The sequence below is a fragment of the Theropithecus gelada genome, chromosome X (genome assembly GCF_003255815.1).
Source record: "Theropithecus gelada isolate Dixy chromosome X, Tgel_1.0, whole genome shotgun sequence".
In the NCBI taxonomy this organism is placed as follows: Eukaryota; Metazoa; Chordata; class Mammalia; order Primates; family Cercopithecidae; genus Theropithecus; species Theropithecus gelada.
Genome location: NC_037689.1, coordinates 26,112,987 through 26,131,516, shown reverse-complemented (window position 1 = coordinate 26,131,516; position 18,530 = coordinate 26,112,987).

The window sequence follows — 18,530 nt, the reverse complement described above, 5'->3', positions numbered from 1 at the left end:
TATCATTAGAAGATCCATTTCCATATTCTAGGGCCATTTCTGATCTCAGTAAATGACCCATAATAAGTGATTTGTAGATCTTGTTATAAAACCTCCTAATAAAAATTCCTATAGAAGTATCCAACTCATTTCAACAAGAATTCATTAGCTTGTTTTACCAATGTAAGCAAGTTTAGAATTAAAGTTTCATAGCAAAGCGTTTTGGAGATCACAGGAGACCACTTGCAGGGCTGAGATGAGAGACACAAATTTAGAAATGAGAGAAGAAGACTTCAAAAAGTAGAGACTGGGCTCTAAAACAAAGGATGTTGAAGACCTGTAGCAAGGTAAGAAATAAAACAAAACAAAAATCAAGGATGTGCTATTTTCACTTTGGATTTTCTTATTTTTGTATATTCTTATTTTTCAGTATATCCCCCAAAATATACTGAAAAATAAGGATATACAGCCACCCTCAATAGAAGCCAGTCATGATCGCATACCTAAACTTTAAATAAGTGGGGTTGAATGCACAAAGAAATCTATTAATATCAGACTCTTTCTACTATCAGAACATTTCTACTAGCTAGGATACTGCCATACCATTTGAATTTTAATTTTCAGTTTAGAACCTAAGATTACTTCACTCTTCCTGGATATTACTTCGTCTATTTAAGAAAAATTTTGTCTTTGTTTCCTTTCTTCCTGCCTCCCACTCTCCCTCTTTCCTTCCTCACTCCCACCTTCCCTTCTTTCCTTCTTCCATCCCTCCCTTGATCATGTGAATTTTGTTCTGGCATAAATTGAATGACTCATCTGCCACAAAGTTGAATTCTAACACACGATGGTGCTTGGTTTCACATAGTGTAATCACAATTCTGTGCATTTTAAAATTACCTTAAGCAACACTGAGATCCACAACAGCAATGGAAATCATTAACATGTAGAGAATTACCATCGGTTGCCAAAATTCTTTCCACATCGACTGCCTATACTCGCGTCCTCTGCAGCCAGAGGTTGCTTTGTTTCCTCCTTTGGAAGCTACAAAAATTGCAAATGGTTGTATGATATTTAAAAACTACAGGGATGCCATCCGCCAAAGAGAATAGACTGGGGCCGAACAAGTGTATATTCTGTGAACTTAGTTTTCCAAAAAGTCCGGTTGAGTGTTCAGGGTCCAACTAGCTACCAAGTAATATGCCAGGGTCTGCAAACTGTAGAAGGCCAAACGATGGCAAACTGCTCTTCCATGCATTTCATCAATTCATGCATTTTTTCCTTTAAATAACAAGCCAGTTTTACCCTTTAGATTCAGCCAGCACAGCTTAGGGGATGGCACATGCATAAGGTATACTGCCAGAGTGGTGTACTTTGTAAAATAGAAAGAAATGAAAACAAAATAGAAAGAAAAACAAAGCAGATGATTTGCTAGGAACTCTGTCTGACTTGTAGTCTCTCAGCCCATAACATTGTCTCTAGCGAAGAAGAAGAGTTCATCTTGGGCTGTAAACAGACAGTAAATGGTAAGAAGTCTCAGGTTCTGAGACTTGGATAACCACAGTAAGAATCCCCCATGTTAGAGCATTGCAGAGCTCAGCTTTCCAAAGTGGAGATTTCTACCGAAGAGACAAGTTTACCGGTGTAGTGAGGGAGTTGGGTTTACGGGATTTTCCATTTTGCTTACCTTCTGTGTGCATGAAGATTTTCATTATCAAGTATACTATTGTCAGATCTTGACAAAATTCAGATTGCATAAAATGTTAAAGGGTATCTACAACCATTTTTTAAAGCACAGTTAAAAAGCTCTTCTCTTCTTCCTACCCCGTTTAATTCATCAACCTAGAAGATTTGGTTAAAGCCCTCTCTTTAACAGTTTAGAAGTGGTGTGTTACCATGGACTTTTGTTTGAGTGACATAAAATAACTCCTTGAGTAGCTTTGCAAGGAAGCATGTAACACTTTGCAAGAAAGCATGTAACTCTGTGTTCTGCAAATAACATCACAAGGTTGGGCACGGTGACTCACACCTGTAATCCCAGCACTTTGGGAGGCTGAGGTGGGCGGATCACCTGAGGTCAGGAGTTCAAGACCAGCCTGGCCAACATGGTGAAACCCTGTCTCTACAAAAATACAAAAATTAGCTGGGCATGATGGAAGGTGCCTGTAATCCCAGCTACTCGGGAGGCTGAGGTGGGAGAATTGCATGAACCCGGGAGGCAGAGGTTGCGGTGAGCCGAGATAGCACCATTGCACTCTAGCCTGAGTGACAGAGCGAGACTCTCTCTCAAGAAAAAAGAAAAAAAAAGGAACACTAACACCAGGAGGCCTTGGGATTATCCACCTATTAGTGCTGAGATTGAGAAGCTGTTAAAAGTGATCCTTCTTGCTCCAAGCTTGTGCAGGATGTTCTTTGGTTACAGCATTTTGTTGCATATTGACCATGTCCTTCATCTTCTCTTAGCTTACGTGTCAATTCACACTCATCGGTTCAGTTCCTGGTGTCTATATGAAGAGACTGGCTGCCAAAATCTTTCATCACTCTGCCTGCAACTATGAAAAAGTTAGTTCTAAAAAATGCAACCTTGCTATATTGACTACCAATAGGATTGGTTCAATTCTGTTCTATGTTCCAAATTGATATGGTGTGCATCTTTGCCATGCAGGGTTTGTAGGGGTTATTGCATCTCTAACTTCCCACCAATGTTTGAAAACATATTTAGATTTGTAGAACTTTATTGCTTCAGGCAGAATAAAGCATGTAGTTCTAACGGAAAGGCTCATGAATTCCGGCAATATCACTGAAAATCAATGGCCTTTAAGAGTATTTCCTATTTCTTACTATGGCTCACAATTTAAGAATAACTCGGCCAGGCGCAGTGGCTCAAGCCTGTCATCCCAGCACTTTGGGAGGCCGAGGCGGGCAGATCACGAGGTCAAGAGATCGAGACCATCCTGGCTAACAAGGTGAAACTCCGTCTCTACTAAAAATACGAAAAAATTAGCCGGGCATGGTGGGGGGGCGCCTGTAGTCCCAGCTGCTCGGGAGGCTAAGGCAGGAGAGTGGCATGAGCCCGGGAGGTGGAGCTTGCAGTGAGCCGAGATCGAGCCACTGCACTCCAGCCTGGGCGACAGAGCGAGACTCCGTCTCAAAAAAAAAAAAAGAATAACTCTGGCCAGGTGCGGTAGCTCACACCCTGTAATCCCAGCACTTTGGGAGGCTGAGGCAGGCAGATCTCTTGAGCCCAGGAGTTCAAGACCAGCCTGGGAAACATGGCAAAACCCCATCTCTACAAAAAACACAAAAATTAATTCATCATGGTGGCGTGCACCTGTAGTCCCGGTGACTTGGGAGTCTGGGATGGGAGGATCTCTTGAGCCCAGAAGATAGAGGCTGCAGTGAGCCAAGACCATGCCACTATACTCCAGACAGGGTGACAGAGCAAGATCCTGTCTCAAAAAAAAAAAAAAATGAAATAACTCCTATTGCTAAAGACGTATATGCTTATCAGGTTGAGACAGTGAATTCTCTCCTTCCCAATGACATTTCAGAATATTTGTTCACGGGACAGAACATATCAGGGATTGGTACTGGCTAGAAATTTCTGCTGAGTATTTATTACCCCATGGTAATAATTGTAAACCACAATTTAGAAGGTGTTTTTGAAAGCCACATTATTTTCCAAAGAGATAATTGGAAGATGGAAATGGAGGATCAAAGAATGAAATGCAGCTAAGATTTCTGAGAATTTCTAAAAGTTGAATTTTAAACCACATTTAAATTTAAATTTAAATTTAAATGGCATTCAAGATTCAGGACCCAAGAAAATATGTTTAGACATCCAAGCATGTAGATCATGTGCTACTAATATGACTCCAATAGAAATAATTTCTAGAAAATATGCTTCAAAAACATGACGATTGGATGCATACAGTTAGTTGTGATGTAAAAAGCAATATTAAGCCACAAACTGGTAACTGCAGTAGTAAATGTACATTTAAAAATTTTATTTTTAATTTTTGTGGGTACATAGTAGGGGTATATATTTTATGGTGTGCATGAGATATTTTGGTACAGGCATGCAATATGTAATAATCACATCATGGAGAACTGGATATCCAACCCTCAGGCATTTATCTTTTGTGTTACCAACAATTCAATTATACTCTCTTATTTATTTTATTTATTTATTTGTTTGTTTGCTTTGAGATGGAGTCTCGCTCTGTCGCCCAAGCTGGAGTGCAGTGTGATCTTGGATCACTGCAACCTCCACCTCCCAGGTTCAAGCAATTCTCCTGCCTCAGCCTCCCAAGTAGTGGGATTATAGGAGCCCACCACCATGCTTAGCTAATTTTTGTATTTTTAGTAGAGATGGGGTTTCTTTCGCCATGTTGGCCAGGCTGGTCTCAAACTCCTGACCTCAGGTGATCTGCCCACTTCGGCCTCCTAAAGTGCTGGGATCACTGGCATGAACCACGGTGCCCAGCCTCTTTTAGTTATTTTAAAATGTACAATTAATCATTATTGACTGTAGTCTCCCTGTTATGCTATCAAATACTATGTCTTTCTAATTTTTTTACAGCCATAGTAGTAAACATAAATGTTTAATTTTGTAGAGTATGTAGAAAGGTAGATTTAAAATACTGCATGGAAGATAGAAGATGAAGATGATGTTTAATGTGTTTTAAGACTCTTGTTTTTCAGGAGAAAATTAGGGATATTGATTAATTTTTTATATATATATACATGTTAACATTACAGAATTAACCATTAAAGATTACATGATTAAAAATGAAAGTGAAATCCCAAACCAATAGAAGGGGAAAAAAGGCTGATGAACATTATCAATCTAAGAGATGGTACCAAAAAAGAAAAAAAAAAGGAGGAACAGAAAAGAAAACTGAAGAAAATCATCATGTTATATTAAAGGTATGAAATGACCAAATGAATAGTCATATATGTAAAAAAAAGATGGAGAAAAAAACTATCTCAGCAGTTGAAGTGAATGAACTAGAGCTATTATATATGAGTTAATGTTATGTGAAAATGGTGTAAGCAGAATATAGATTCAGTTGAATGTAAAAAACATAACAAAGAGAAATCCTATCTATGATTTATGGTTCCATGTATGAGTATTTTGAAAATGTTCTCATTTGAATTGGAATGATACAAGACTGATTCATGAAAATGGTTTTCTGTTGAAAGAGGGAGACAGATTTAGCATAAGGTTCAAGGGATACTTCCTGTAACCATTTTAAAAATACAAATATCTAAACAGAAAGTTAATATTTACATTTATTAATTCTAGATGGTGGCTACTGGAATTTCATCATTCTTGTTTCATTTTTCTGTACTTAAAAGTATTTTAAAACATACAAACATATATCTATAGCAGGTAAGCATTAGAGAAACAGGGCAATGAGTTAAGAATGAAATCCACCAGCATGTGACAGCTTGAAACCTCAGGCTTTTCTTTTCCTTTTTAAAAATTTTTCATTTCCATAGGTTTTTGGGGAACAGGTGGTATTTGGTTACATGAGTAAGTTCTTTAGTGGTGATTTGTGAGATTTTAGTGCACCCATCCCCTGAGCAGTATACACTGAACCCAAAGTCTTTTATCCCTCACCCCATTCCCACCCTTTCTCTCCCAAATCCCCAAAGTCCATTGTATCATTCTTATGTCTTTGCATCATCATAGCTTAGCTCCCACTTATGAGTAAGAACATATGATGGTTGGTTTTCCATTCCTGAGTTACTTCACTTAGAATAATAGTCTCCAATCCCATCAAGGTTGCTGCAAATGCCATTAATCCATTCCTTTTTATGGTTGAGTAATATTCCATCATATATATACCACAGTTTCTTTATCCACTCGTTGATTGATGGGCAGGGAGCTGGAGAAACCACAGGAATTTCAATGACAAAGTGTGGTTGCAGCAAATATTCAAAATTGGAAAACAACAACAAAATATTTTGGAGAGAGATCATGATTTGGGCCACGTCCTCTCTCACTTCCAAGTTGACCTAAGCATGTGTGGTGATTAATAGAGGCAAAATAAGAGATAGCAATAGAAGACTCAACTGTTAATAAGTTTGTTAATTCTGGAAGCCCAAGTTGTGAAAATGTGGACAATATCTCAGACTTCATCAAGGTTCTGGGGAAAAAATGTACTAGACTAGGTAGGCACCTGATTCTTGTTGAAGGCTCTCCATAAATGCTGGTCAAATCAAGCAGGATTTTTCATTCATCATCTAACCTTCTCTGGAAACCATGAGGAGTCATTATAACAAGACACAACCTAAATGTTCATCAATGATAGGCTGGATAAAGAAAATGTGGTGTGTATCCACCATGGAATACTATGCAGCCTTAATAAAGAATGAGATCATGTCCTTTGCAGGGACATGGATGGAGCTGGAGGCCATTACCCTTAGCCAATTAATGCAGGAGCGAAAAACCAAATACTGCATGTTCTCTCTTAAGTAGGAGCTAAATGATGAGAACACATGGACACAGAGAGGGGAACAACACACACTGGGACCTTTCAGAAAGTGGAGGGTGGGAGCAGGGAGAGGATCAGGAGAAATAACTAATGGATACTAGGCTTAATACCTGAGTGATTAAAAAAATCTGTACAACAAACCCCAATGACACATGTTTACCTCTGTAACAAACTTGCAGGTCCTGCACATGTACCCCTGAACTTAAAATAAAAGTTTTTTTAAAAAGGACACGAATCCTAATATCGTAGGGTATACTATGTTTGAGACTAGGTCATCCAATCGCATGCCTGGTATTTATTATGTCATCTCTCTTTATTACATCACAACATATTATGTGTTAGCATTACTGCTTGAGTTTTACCCTAAGCTGATCAAAACACTTCTCTTTATCTGCTGGAGAAGATATAATGCATGGTCCCATAGCGTTGCTCTGAGGAGGCACAGCAAAGTTGCAACAGTTTGTTTCTAATAAATCATTGTTAGTAGTTTTCTCTGAAACCTGAGTCTCCAAAGGGACTCTACAAAGGAGAAATATAATCATGGTGTAAAAACAAAAACAAAAACAAACAACAAACAAACAAAAAACGCTGCCGGGCCCGGTGGCTCACACCTGTAATCCCAGCACTTTGGGAGGCCGAGGCGGGTGGATCACAAGGTCAGGAGTTTGAGACCAGCCTGGCCAATACGGTGAAACCCCGTCTCTACTAAAAATACAAAAATTAGCCCGGCGTGGTAGTGCATGCCTGTAGTCCCAGCTACTTGGGAGCCTGAGGCAGGAGAATCGCTTGAACCCAGGAGGTGGAGGTTGCAGTGAGCCAAGATTGAGCCACTGCCCTCCAGCCTGGGCGACAGAGTGAGACTCTGTCTCAAACAAACAAACAAAACAATGTATTATATGAAAAGGCTCAGGCAAAAAAACCATAATAATATTTAAAAATGTAGTACTGCAGATTGCATGCAAGAATAATTTAAACAACCACAGGTAAGTGACCAAAGTGATATTAGAAGTCACAAATTGAGTGGTATTTTTAAAACGACTGTCATTCCACAAAATGCCAACAGAGATGCAGGAAAAGGTTTGATTATAAAGAAACAGCATACTTTGTAATGTTATTTCAGTTTGTTTGCTTTTTTCATTATAGTTCATAAACAATAAAATGCATAAATGTCAACTAATGGCATGATGCATCAGGTTTACTAATTATATGTATGGAGGGTTAATTGGGAGTGCTAACTTTAGAACGTTAGATAGACCTTTTTTTAATTCTTTCAGGTTTGAGTGAATCTGATTCAACAATTTATGCACATATGAGAGTGTTTTGGCTGTTTGACTTAATCCTGAATTTGGATTCTACTGGGGCATTAACCACTTTTTTTCAGTGAGGTTTTTGAAAAAAATAAGTTATTCTTCAGCCACCTTTACATAAGTATTAGCTTCTTTGTAAGAAACCAAATCCCATAATGTTGATTACTGAGAGAACTGCATTTGCATCTGAGTCCTGTTGAACCACAAATTGAAAGTATGTTTAATATTAGAATCCGATGTAAATGAAAAACCAAGGGGAAAATAGCTCTGGAATGAGACTCTAAATGAAGAGTATCCTGTTGTAATTTTAATTCTATTGTTGAAAGAATATTATAAGCATATTCTAAACCTACTCTATCATTTTGGGAGCTGTAGTTTGGATACCAGAAAACTAGCTCTCTCTCTCTTTTTTTTTTTTTCCCCCATCAGCTAAAGAGCCAGGATTGTTGATTTTTTTAAGTAGGACTATCTATAAAGGCTAGGATCCCTAGAGTGGACAGTTCTCACTCATCTCAGGAATGTCAGTTTACAAAATGCACAACCTCTCGTTGTTCACCTAAATTCACCTAACTACTACTCCTGGAATACTAAGATACCAGGGCTTGTGTATCTTTCTGTCTTTTGAGTCACAAGTTCTTCTTTTAGCTTCAATCCATAAATATTCTGTAGTCATCCCAACAGGTAGAAAAATATTAATCAAATGGAAAGAAATTCTGCCACTAAAGCTCGAAAACCATGGAAAACATTTACCATGAAATGTCCTTTTTCAATACACTATAAACAACATACTTAAACAGGTATCTAAAAACTAATATCCTTGGAGAAGCAGATAAATTAGATATAGTCCAAAAACTGGAGAGCTTGACAGTAAGGTTCACATAGCCCTTCAATGTGCACATTGTCTTCTGAAATGTTAAGTTTAGGGTCAGTTCACTGAAAGGCCATATAAATGATATGTTTAGCATCTGTTTGCTGAAAGGCCATATAAAGTCCATTCAAAACTATAGGTTTCATTATTTCTAACTATTTTTTGTACCCATTAACCAACCCCCCAACTACCCTTCCCAGGCTCTGGTAACCATCTTTCTACTCTCTCTCTCCATAGTTCAATTCATAGTTCAATTGTTTTGATTTTCAGCTCCCACACATAAATGAGAACACGCGAAGTTTGTCCTTCTGTGTCCGGTTTAGTTCACTTAGCATAATGACCTCCACTTCTATCCATGTTGTTGCAAATGAGTGTGTTTTGGCTGTTTGACTTAATCCTGAATTTGAATTCTACTGGTGTCTTAACCACTTAACCACACAAATGATAAATACTTGAGGGGATGGTACCCCATTTGCCCTGATGTCATTATTACACATTGCATGCCTGTATCAAAATATCTTATGTAACCCATAAATAGATGCACCTGCTACGTGCCCACAAAAATCGACAATAAAAAATCAATAAAACAAAACTGTATGTTTCATCTGAGGCATTTTCATTCTCATCAAGTCTGTCAATACACTTTTTATTATCAAGAGCACTGACCGTCTTACAGCCCCATGTAATGTCAAAGAGATAAGACTAATTATTCTTTTTAGTAACAAATTTATTCTATGTGCGCCTGTCTCACTACCCTTCTAGCTCTCTGTTTTCCATATTTTCCCTCAAAGCTTTATGATTGTGCTGGAAAGTAAGAACTGCAGGGAGATACTCAGAAAGGTATGGATTTTGGAGCTAATCCAACCTGCATTTGAGCATTCTTAGTTGTGTGACTGAGGACGTGTGGTCAGCCCATTGTGAGCTTTGGTTTTCTCTTCTATGCTGAAAATAAATCGTGGTCTCTAACGCACAGAGGGAATTGTGAGAATCAAATCTTCTACATTTTCTTGCCCCAAGCCTGGCACCTCTTATATGTTTCATATGTTTATGGGTGTTCTCATAATTATGATTTTAAAAATAATTGTGGTTATCTTGTATCTAAAGTAAAACTCACTCTTTTTATTGTAGAGTTTGACAAGTTTTGATACAAGTAGTAAACATATTGACAATGTAACCCATGCGTAAAGTAGTGCCTCAACCTACACATCATGCTTTGACCTTCTGTCATCAACAAATGACAACAAATGAAGTTGCTGTCACTTCAGCCAACTGGTACCACTAATCTAACCACTAATCTCTCCATATAGTGCATTATCCAGAATATTTTATAAATGGGTAACACAATACACACCCTATTGCCACTGGCTTGTCTCACGTAGGTTAATACAGTTGAGGCTCCCCCATTGTTGAGTATATCAGCAATTTGTTCCTTTTGTATTGTTGGATGGTATTTCATTCTATACATATACTCCAGTTTTGTTTTGTTTTATTTAATCCTCAAATCCAAGGACATCTGTGTTGTTTCCATTTTTTCATGATTACAGTTACAGCCACAATGAATACCCAATGACAGGTTTTTTTAAATGAACATTAATTTTTTATTTCTCTTTGGTAACACTTAGGAGGGGATTTCTGGGTCATATTGGGTCCGGCAGTGATATGGACGGGAGGTAGGGAAATACTGTGTAGAAGAGGATGGTTCCCTGGCAAAAGCCACATCCTCAAGCCTGGAAACCCATGGCCCTAAATGGAAACAGGCATTCCTGTTTTCACACCCAAATGTTGCCTTTTGGCTCACAACACTCCCCTATTTTGTACCCATATAAGCCCCAAACCCCAGGCTCCATGAGCAGAAGAGTAGAGGAGTAGAAGAGCAGCACAGAAGAGAAGGAGAGAAGAAGAGAAGAGAAGGAACATCTGAACATTGAGAGGAGTTTGACTGGGGATGGTCAGAGAGGACATCAGTCACAGGACAGCCAAACTCCAGGGGAAGATCATCTTCCCACTCCATTCCCTTTCCAGCTCCTCATCCATCTCACTGATAGCCACCTCCATCTGGCAATAAAATCCCCTGCATTTACTATTCTTCAATTTGTCTGTGTGTCCTGATTTTTCCTGGATGCCAGACAAGAACCCGGGTACCAAGAGGGTACTGAGCTGGTTAACACTTAAGCAGTGTGGGGATGGCAGAGCTAAAAGAGCACTGTAACACACCCACTGGGGCTTCAGGAGTTGCAGGCACCCACCCCTAGAAGCTACCATGGGGTCAGAGCCCAAAATTACTCACCCCAGCTCCTGCACCTGCCTGTCTAAGTGATTCCCCTTCTATAAGGGGTTTGAGCCAAGGCAGCAGGACAGACATGCCACACTCCTGTCACACGTCCTGCAAGGTAGGTCAGGGAACTCTCCTGTTTCAGTAATACTTGCATATTTAGTTTCATAAGAAGCCACCACTCTGTTTTCCTGCGCCTGTACCATTCTGCATTCCCACCAACAACATACGAGGGTTCTCTGCTATTTCCCCTCCTCACTGACGCTTCATATCATTAGGGTTTTGTTTTAGTATTTTTGTTCTTGTATGTTGATTTAAATTTTAGACATTCACACTCATGTGTAGTAACATTTCCCTGTGGTTGTAATTTGCATTTCCTTATGGACTAAGGATGCTGTACATCTTTTCATGAGCCTATACTCTGTGTCATCTTTGGTAAAGTCTCTGTTCAAACAACTTGCCCATTTTTTAAGTGGATTGTTGGTTTGGTGTACCAGACTGTGCATTTCTTAAAACGGAATTTTTAAAATAGGCTTGATTGAATGATTGCCATGGAGTACAGGAAGTCCCTGTGCAACTCTCAAGCAGTTCCTCTCATTATTAACATCTAATGTGACTGGGGTGTACTTGTCAAAACTAAGAATCTGACATCATTGAAACAGCACCCCTAAGTACACTTCAGACCTTTGGTCAGATTCCACCAGCTTTTTATGAACTTTTTTTTTTTTCTGTCTCAGGATTCCATTGAGGGATCACACTGCACTTACTTGTCACCCCTCCCCCATCTCCTGTCTGTGGTCCTTTCTCAGCCTTCCCTTGCTTTTTCATGACGTTGACAGTCTTGAGTACCGTTCAAGTAGTCTGTGGAATATCTACCGTGCCACATTTGTCTCCTGTTTGTCTTCCTCTCCCAGCCCACCTACTCAATGTCAATCTTCTCTGGCAACACCCTCACAGACACACCCAGAAACAATAAATTACCAGCTGTCTAGGCGTCCCTCAATACAACCAAGTTGACACCTAATATTACCCATCACACCCTACAACTGGACTTTTCTGACAGATTCAAGAAACTTTGGATTTAGTTTATGATGTGTCCTTGGTTTTGCCGTGATTGTTGGAGCGATGATCTTCTTACCAGCTTTCTACATCCTAGTTTAAGCTAGAAGTCTAAACTTTTTATTTTGTAAAGAAGGGCTTCAAGTGGATCTGTTTAAACACTAAGTTTAAATTGCTGGCTTTCAGTAAAATGTTCAAGTGCATTTTTTAAAAATAGACATGTCCTTTAAAACAATTAATCTGGGTGAAGTTGTAGTTTCTGTCCATAAATTTATTATCTGTCAGGAATATTTATTAACATGGAGAAGGGGCTAGAGACCAAGCTGATGGGTAGGTGACCTTAGATCTAGCACCAGAGGTGGAAGAACAACTTCTAGAAAGAACTGAAAGTAATCTCCTTTAGTCTCCATAGGGCGACACAGTATGCAGTCTTTACCACAAAGTAGGTGTTCGATCTAGCTTTAACGAATGAACGAGTTACTTAATTAATAGTCTAATGCCTGTACTGTTATGTGTGGAATAAAAATCCAGCCATTATGAATTACAATGTTGTCTATAACCACTTCACTGAATCTGGAAACTAAGTGAATGCTCCAAAAATATTCCTGGTTATGTCTTTTTCCTAGTTCTAACCTGGTCGTATTAGCATTTCAGATTCATCTTTGATGGGTGAAAATCTAATTCTTTGCTCTCGACTTTTTTTGGTGGTGTTCCATTTTTTTAATGCACAGGAACTCAAAATTCTGTTCAATTCAGTGAGGGTCCATGAACTTAACTAGGCTAAATGCATCTCTTTACAGCTAGATTCAACTTCCAGCCTCAGCTGTGCTTCTCTTTGTCACACCCAGGTAAACATTTCTTCATAAAAGTTTTACTTGCTCTCCTCCTCAGCATGTTTTTGGAGAATGCCCCTTTTCTGGAATCAATGCCCATCACCAAATATCTGTCTGGAAAGACTGCATTTAGATATTTACATTTTCATGGCACCCTAAACGAACAAATACAGATGATTGAAGCATTTGCACTGTTTGAACAAATACCAGGACAAAGTTGTGGTTTCAGCACCTCAATATGAACGCTCATTATGCATAATTGACCCTCTCCAGGCGTTGGCAGCTGCAGGTGTAGTTAAAACAAAGCAAAGCCCTTGAGGGGGTCACTTGAAGATGCCAGATTTTTAAGGAAAAGTTCCCGTCTCAGCAACTCAAATCAACATCGCCACCTGCTGGCCGTTGTCTGATATGGCATGCCCCATGAAGATGGCACGAAGAGGTTTTGCAAATGTGCATTGAACAGTAGCAAGGCAACTTTTTACAATGCATATTAACATGTCCCGCGTTTAAGTATCGTGCTCAATGCACGCATAAAAATAGTGATAGCCCGTGCGAAAAGCATCATAGGTGACCACGGATCCCACATTTCTAGAAATACATAGAGTATTTGTTCTCGGACTTACCTGCATATTAGCATCACCTGGAACCTTTAAATTTTCACATTTCCGCAGGTGCATTTCAAAACACTTAAGTAAGTCTCTGATAGTGGGACTCAGAGGCATTTCTTCCTCCAAAGCTTCCAAGTGATTCTAAGGTGCAGCCAAGCTTAGAAACATAATTGAGCTTTTCTCTACTGCACGGCTTAGCTGAGAATGATGTTGGCATTTGAGCTACAGATTACATGGCCGGATGTCGAGGTAGGTCTGTTGTAATTAAAGACAGGTTTGGAAACCTCATTGGGTTAAAAGCCAGGCAGCAACATTTCTAGCATTACTTCTGTGAATTATAGCTGCTTGATGTGGGGCCAATACACACTTTCATCAAAACCTATTTCCTTTTTTTTTTTTTTGAGATAGAGTCTCGCTCTGTCTTCAGGCTGGAGGGCAGTGGCGCGATCTCGGCTCACTGCTACCTCCTCCGCCTCCCGGGTTCAAGCGATTCTCCTGCCTCAGCCTCCCAAGTAGGTGGGACTACAGGCACGTGCCACCACGCCCAGCTAATTTTTGTATTTTCAGTAGAAACGGGGGTTTCACCATGTTGGCCAGAATGGTCTCGATCTCTTTATCTCGTGATTCTCCCGCCTCGGCCTTTCAAAGTGCTGGGATTACAGGCATGAGCCACTGTGCCAGGCCCTATTTCCCTTTCTTTAAGGGTGCATTGGGCTGTGTGCTTTTTAAGGGATTTAACAGCTCAGAGTTCTGCTTATCTCTTTTTGTTTGAAAATAATTATGACATGAATCACAGCAGAGACGAAACATTGCAGAGTTAGTCTGAGTTAGCAGGTGTATTTCAGAGCATCTATTTCATTGGCAATAATGTTATATGAGGACATACAGAGCAGGTCATTAACAATGTTCAGTACTTTAAAGAGTGCCCGCAATAAATAATACTCCTTGAACCAACTCGGTTTTTGAAAAAACAGGAAGAGTCCACTGATCATGAAAACCTCCCTTGACTTTCTTGTCTAAAAACTTTTCAGATAGACTAGAATAAAGTTCTACAGCTAAAATGAACATAAAATCACCTGACCTATTTGCTTAACCTGCAAACACCCAAGAGGTTCACCTTGCCTGCTGCCTAGACAGAGCCCATTCATTAAGACGGGAATTGCAACAGACAAAGAGTAATTCAGGCAGAGCTGGCTGTGCGGGATATCTGAGTTTTATTATTACTCAAATGAGTCTCCCCGAGCATTCAGGGAGCAGAGTTGTTAAGGATAACTTGGTGGGTCAGGGGAAGCCAGTGAGCCAGGCGTCCTGATTGGTCAGAGATTCAATCATAGCAAGTCAGAGCTGCCTTCTTGCGTTCAATCAGTTCTTGGGTGGAGGCCACAAGATCAGATTGTAGAAGGACGGGTGCAGACAAAACCTCTCAGACACCGAGTTGTAGAAGGAAGGGCTTTATTCAGCTGGGGGCATCGGCAAGCTATCGTCTTAAAATTCGAGCTCCCCGAGTGCACAATTTCTGTCCCTTTGAAGGGCTCACAACACTAAAGATTTCATATGAAAGGGTCGTGATTGATTAAGCAATCTAGGGACTACGTGACGGGGGTTTCATGCACTGGTAGTCAGAGAGAAACAGAACAGAGCAAGGAGGTTCACAATATTCTTCTACACAATATAGAATGTCTAGAATCTATGGATAACATCGGTTTCTAAGTTGTGAGTTGATTTTTAACTACTAGGTTTAGGCCAGGCAGGCCCAGGCCTGGTTTTGGGCCTGGCACCGGGCCGCCTGTCTTTGGTTTCACTTCCTTGGTTTTTAAATTTTTTTATTATTATTATTTTTAGAACAGGTACTGAGTATAAAACAGTGTGAGACGGTCTGTCTCTTTCCTCAAGATGAGCCAGTTGAACTATCTGGGTGGGGCCGGCTGATCCATCAGGTGCAGGGTCTGCAAATCTCTCAAGCTCGGATCTTAGGAGCAGTTTAGGGAGGCTCGGAATCTTGTAGCCTCCAGCTGCATGACTCCTAAACCATAATTTCTAATCTTGTGGCTCATGTTAGCCCTACAAATGCAATCTAGGCCCCAGGCAAGGAGGAGGTCTGCTTTGGGAAAGGGCTGTTACCATCTTTGTTTAAACAATAAACTAGAAGCTAAGTTTCTCCCAAAGTCAGTTTAGCTGGTGCCCAGGAATGAACAAGGACAGCCTGGAGGTTAGAAGCAAGACGGAGTCAGTTAAGTCAGATCTCTTTCACTGTCTGAGTCATAATTTTACAAAGGTGGTTTCAATCCAACAGATAAGAAAACAAGTGGAGGAAAACAAATTAAGTGGAACATCCAACAGCCACTTACCAGTACAGGAGTTTACAAAAATCAACTCTCAGGCTATCTTCTGGGATTATAAAATAGACAATGGTGAAAACACGGATAAACCTGGAGGGATTATGTGCAGTGAAATCAGCCAGGCACAGACAGACAGGTACTGCATGATCTCACTTCTATGCGGAATCTACGAAAGAAAAATTCATAGAAGTGTAACCGCCAGAAGGGCTCCTCCTGCCAACTGCATAAGGAAAGACCAAGGCATTGCAGTAGAGAGAGTTTAATAGACAGGGGGCTGGCCAACCCACGTGGGAGGTGGAATTCATCCTCAAATCATCTTGTTCAATGCTTGGAGATCAGGCGTTTTTCAAGGACAGTTTGGGAGAAGAGGTAGAGGTGGACAGGTGACTGGTGCTTGCTGCTAATTGGTTGGGGCAGAGATGAACTCATAGGGGTTGAAGCTGTCCTCCTGTGGGCTGGATTGCTTCTGGGTGTGGCCACAGGGACTGGGTTGTAGGTCCAGGTGGAGTCACGGGTGTTAGACATGTAAAAACACTGGCAAGATATCTCAAAAGGCCAATCTTCAAGAGTGGTGCAGGAGTAATTGGGGAAGTTGCACATCTTATAACCTCTGGAATAACAGCTGGCAATCCTTCATGTCTGCGCCTTAGCAGGAATCAGGCTCCTCTCCTCCCTGCAGCCTGAAGGCCTCCCATCAGCTTTTCAAATGCAACTGCATTTGGGGGCAAGCCCTATTATTATTTAAAATGTAGCCTAAATGTCTTCCAAAGTTAGTTTGCCCCAGTAGCCCAAAAATAATTAAGGGAGAGGCAAGATGGAGGTTGGGTTAGCTTAGCTTACTGTTAGAATTTTCTCACTGAGATCATTTTTGCAAAGGTAACCCTCAGAAGCAGAGAGTAGCATGATGGGGGCCAGGGACAGAGGAGTGAAGAAAGAGAATGAGGAGATGTTGATTGAAGAGGAAAGTTCCAATTAGACACAAAGAATAATTTCTTGAAATCTATTGCACAGCATGGTGGCTATAGTTATTAATAATGTAATGTATATTTCAAGATTACTGAGGGAGCCCAGTTTAAATGTTTGGCCCCCACACACAAAAATACAAATAAGAAAGTGAAGTGATAAATGTGCTAATTAGTTTGATTTAATCATTTCATCATGTATGCATCTGTCAAAACATCACATTGTACTCCAGAAATAGATACAATTATTATTTAAACATAAATCAAATAAAATAATACTTTTATTTAATAATAAATGACTTAATAAAAATAATTTTACAGAAAATGTAAGATTTCAGATTCTTCAGCCTCATTCTGTTACCAGGAGAGGGTTCTTGGATCTCACGGAAGGAAGAATTCAAGGCAAATCCATACAGCAAAGTGAAAGTGAAAGGAAATTTTTTAGGAAAGTAAGGGAATAAAAGAATGGTGGCCAGACGCGGTGGCTCACGCCTGTAGTCCCAACACTTTGGGAGACCGAGACGGGTGGATCACGAGGTCAGGAGATCGAGACCATCCTGGCTAACATGGTGAAACCCCGTCTCTACTAAAAATACAAAAACAAAAAATGAGCCTGGCGTGGTGGCGGGTGCCTGTAGTCCCAGCTACTCGGGAGGCTGAGGCAGGAGAATGACGCAAACCCGGGAGGCAGAGCTTGCAGTGAGCCGAGATGGCGCCACTGCACTCCAGCCTGGGCCACAGAGCCAGGCTCCGTCTCAAAAAAAAAAAAAACAACAACAAATGGCTACTCCACAGACAGAGCAGCCCCCCGAGGGCTCCTGGTTGCCCATTTTTATGGTTATTTCTTGATGATATGCTAAACAAGGGGTGGATTATTCATGCCTCCTGTTTTTAGACCATAGAGGGTAACTTCCTGATGTTACCATGGCATTTGTAAACTGTCATGGCGCTGGTGGGAGTGTAGCCGTGAGGACAATCAGTGATCACTCTCATCATCATCTTGGTTTTGGTAGGATTTGGCCGGCTTCTTTACTCTAACTTGTTTTATCACCGAGGTCTTTATGACCTGTATCTTGTGCCAACCTCCTGTCTCATCCTGTGACTTAGAATGCCTTAACTGTCTGGGAATGCAGCCCAGTAGGTCTCAGTCTCACTTTAGCCAGCCCCTATTCAAGATGGAGTTGCTCTGGTTCAAATGCTGCTGACAATTCTACCTCCTGTAAGTTATGAGACTGTGAATAATTTGCTCATCCTGCTTGATGCTGTATTTTTTATATATAAAGTGATATCATTTTAAAGAAACTTGCTGGCAGATTGGATGAAATAAGGTATAAGAAAATGTTTTTATAAAAAATCTGTAATGTGTTATAAAGTACCATTGACATGTAAAGTGCTACGCCCACCTAAGTATTCTATCAAGTAAACCGGAGAATCTGAAGATTTATGTATACACAATTTAAAGCAAGTACTTATTCAGAATATTATGTGTGCAACATACTGTGATGGCCATATTTAAACACAAAGTGGTTAAGTCCCCGAAAAAGTATATTACCTAGATGAAATCTACAAATGTATTATAAGAATGGCAGGAATAAAACCAGTTTATCCACTCCTATCGATTGGTAATGGGACAAACAGAAAAACATTCTTGTTAGATTAACACTGGACTAAAACAAAGTTCAAGTTTGATAAATGCCCCTCTATAAGATTTTATATACCGGCAGTGAGGTTTTGGTATTTTTTTTCCTGTGTGATTAGTCTTCTTGGCAAAATCCCAAAATTATTTTATAGGTCTTCAAATAT